The sequence below is a fragment of the Mastomys coucha genome, unplaced genomic scaffold (assembly GCF_008632895.1).
Source record: "Mastomys coucha isolate ucsf_1 unplaced genomic scaffold, UCSF_Mcou_1 pScaffold5, whole genome shotgun sequence".
In the NCBI taxonomy this organism is placed as follows: Eukaryota; Metazoa; Chordata; class Mammalia; order Rodentia; family Muridae; genus Mastomys; species Mastomys coucha.
In genome coordinates, this window is record NW_022196911.1 from 21,555,683 (window position 1) to 21,559,263 (window position 3,581).

The following is a 3,581-nucleotide window of genomic DNA, read 5'->3' on the forward strand; positions in this document are numbered from 1 at the left end:
TTGATATTTTCAGTTGGTTCATATGCTGTTGTTGTTCTTTCTACTCAGTAAGTTTTCACCCATCTTACCCTAAAGGATATTCACTATATTCTCCAAATTTTTATGTATTTGATTGTTAATAAAGTTTTTATCAGGAGCCTGATATAGCTTTCTCGTGAGAGGCTCTGCCAGGGCCTGACATATACAGGGGCAGATGCTGGCAGCCATCCATTGAACTGATCACAGGTTCCCAATGGAGGAATTAGAGAAAGGACTGAAGGAGCTGAAGGGGTTTGCAACCCCATAGGAAAAACAACAATATCAACCAACCAGAGCCCCCAGGGTCTAAACCACAAACCAAGGAGTACACATGGCGGGACCCATGGCTCCAACTGTATATGTAGCAGAGAATGGCCTTATTGGGCATCAGTGGGAGAAGAAGCCATTGGTCCTGTGAAGGCTGGATGCCCTAGTATGGGGGAATTCAAGGGCGGGAAGGCAGGAGTGGGTGGTGAATGGGGGCATACCCTCATAGAAGCAGGAGGAGGGGGGATGGGATAGGGGGTTTCTGGAGTGGGGGGGGGAATTGGGATAACAGTTGAAATGTAAATAAATAAGATATCCAATAAAAAAGTAAAGTATTTGATCTATATTAACATTATATACAGGTACAGAATTTAAAACCACATTTGTTCATGATGAATTTTCCTTCTGAGCCACGTGCACTGTGATCCTGTGGGACGGACATAAACAAAGCATCCATACAAGATAGATAACTGTGTCCAGACATTTACTGTGTGTCATGTTTCATGGACATGCTTGTGAGACTATTGTGTCATCCTGTTTTCAGAGTTAGAACATTTATTATGTTAGAAATCAGCTTTTTGAATTATTGTCTCTGCTCATCTAGATCCCTAATTTCCTTATGTCTCCTTGTATCCAGAAAAATACTGTCCCTGGAATCACATGGCAAAACTGTACTTTTTTCTGTTTCAGGGTGTGTTGACATTCGGGATGTGGCTGTGGACTTCTCTCAGGAGGAGTGGGAATGCCTGGACTCTGCTCAGAGGGCTCTGTACATGGATGTGATGCTGGAGAACTATAACAACCTGGTCTCTGTGGGTAAGAACATTTGGTTGTAGAATTGCTAACTCATTCCTTATGTGCTGACTGTATATGCTGTAAACTCTGTTAAGCTGTCTTGGAAACAACAGGAGACTAAGGAAAGTTTGGTTGTAGAAAGGGACTTTTTCATGGTATTTGGATTTTTTTCTTTCCATTTTTCATTTACAGGTGTCATGCACCCTTCATTTAGGTTCCAAGATGCACTCCAAAACTCAGTAACTTATAATATTGCCACACATATCATTTTATTTCACTTTTTTTCTTTTATTGAAATGAGTTCTTTTCTCATACAATGTTTCCTGACTATACTTCCCCCTTTCCCCCTCTCGCTCCCCTTCTCAGTTCCTATTTAAATGATTCTAGTCTCAGGAGATCTAGAGCCTTGTATATCTGGCAGAATACTTGTTTTCTATCCATTCCTTCTGAAGGCCTAATGTGGTTTGATTTCTTCTTTTGTTTCATTTGTTTTTTGAAAAAAAATTATACCCTTTCATACTTTGAGGTAACCTTTCATCTTCTGTCTTCTGAACTAAATATAAATGTTGTAAACATGATATTCCTTCATCATCTTTATCTGAGAAAAATATTTAAACAAAGAGATGTGTTTTCCACATGTAATCAGTTAGAGTTCCATCTCAGAGCTACTTACTAATTCCTCAATTATATATGCTTCATTTTCCTTGAAGGATGTCAGTGGTTTTGTGAGAATCCATTTAATTATAGTTAAAGGGTAGTCTAGTGTGAGTTTTATTCTTAATAATTGCTGTTTGGCTTATCTAAGAGAGGAAGTCATAGGCAGACAGTCATTTATCAAATAGGATGAGCCCAATTAATCCAAATTGTATTCATTTTCAGAGAACTACTGCACACTTGATACTGTCCATAAACATGTAAAGACTGAAAAAAAAATCTTGTCAATATAATGTTCTTGGTGAAATACCACATGAACCCTCCAACTGTGCATGTCATAAAACAAGTAAAACTACAGAAAATTCTTATAACTACAGAAGCTATGATGACAAAGAAGCCTCTATTAACTCATCAAATCCAGATAGACATATAAACATGTATACTAGAGAAGAACCTTGCAAATATGAAGACAATGGGAAGTCTTTAAATTTGTTGTCCAACATTATTCAAGATCAGAAACTCTACATTGCAAAGAAAGAACACAAACAAGAAGAATATGATGACATTTTTGGCTCAACATACAGTCTTTTGAAACAAACAATCTACATTGTAGAGAAACCAATACAGTGTGGGGAATGTGGGAAATGCTTAAGTAGTGCCTCAAGCCTCATTATACACCAAAGAATTCATACTGGAAAGAAAAACTACAAGTGCAATGTTTGTGACAAATCTTTTGAGCAGTTCATACATCTTAAAATACATCAAAGACTTCATACTGGAGAGAAGCCTTACAGATGTATGGAATGTGGCAAATCCTTTACTGTGAAGTCAACTCTCACAAAACATCAGCGAATTCATACTGGACAGAAACCCTACAAGTGCAACACTTGTGAAAAATCTTTTACCCAGTGCTCAAGTCTTAAAACACATCAAAGACTTCATACCAGGGAGAAACCTTACAAATGCAAAGAATGTGGAAAGTCATTTCCCCAGCTATCAGCCCTTAAAAGCCATCAGAAAATGCATACTGACAAAAGACATTCTGAAGAAAAGCTTTACAAATGCAGTGAATGTGACAGAACCTGTAGACACTATTCATCATTTAGAAGGCATCAGAAAATGCATTCTCTAGAGAAGTTGCACAAATGCAAAGAATGTAGTAAGTCCTTTCTTGAATTATCACATCTTAAAACACATTTCAGAATCCATACTGGTGAGAAGCCTTACAAATGTGAGATATGTAACAAATCCTTTACAACAAACTCAACTCTTAGAACACATCAAAAAATTCATACTGGAGAGAAACCTTACAAATGTGTGGAATGTAACAAAGCCTTTACCCAGGATTCACATCTTAGAAGACACCACAGAGTTCATACTGGAGAGAAGCCTTATGAATGCAAAGATTGTGATAAATCTTTTTCTAAGTGTTCAACTCTTAAAGAACATCAGAAAATTCATTCTGGAGAGAAAAGTTACAAATGCAAAGACTGTGACAAATCCTTTACCCAGTATTCAAATCTGAGAAAACATCAGAGAATCCATACTGAAGTAAGACATCACTTCTGTCAGGAATGTGGCAAATCCTTTACTAGGAGCTCATATCTTAGAACCCATCAGAAAATTCATACTGGAGAGAAACCTTACAAATGCAAAGACTGTGGCAAGTCCTTTATTCAGCTTTCAAATCTTAGAACACATTGCAGAGTTCATACTAAAGGCAATACCTTGCATATGTAAGGAATGTAAGGAATGTGATGAAATCTTTTACTAAGTAAGGAACTCTTCAAGCACATCAGAAAATTCATAATGGAGAGAAAAATACTGTTATAAATAATATGACATAG

The 3,581-nt window shown here is 37.1% G+C and overlaps 1 pseudogene; it reads left to right on the plus strand.

Annotated features, from left to right (window-relative positions):
* The first annotated feature begins 1,043 nt into the window (after positions 1–1,043).
* Positions 1,044–3,581, plus strand: LOC116077948 (annotated as a pseudogene).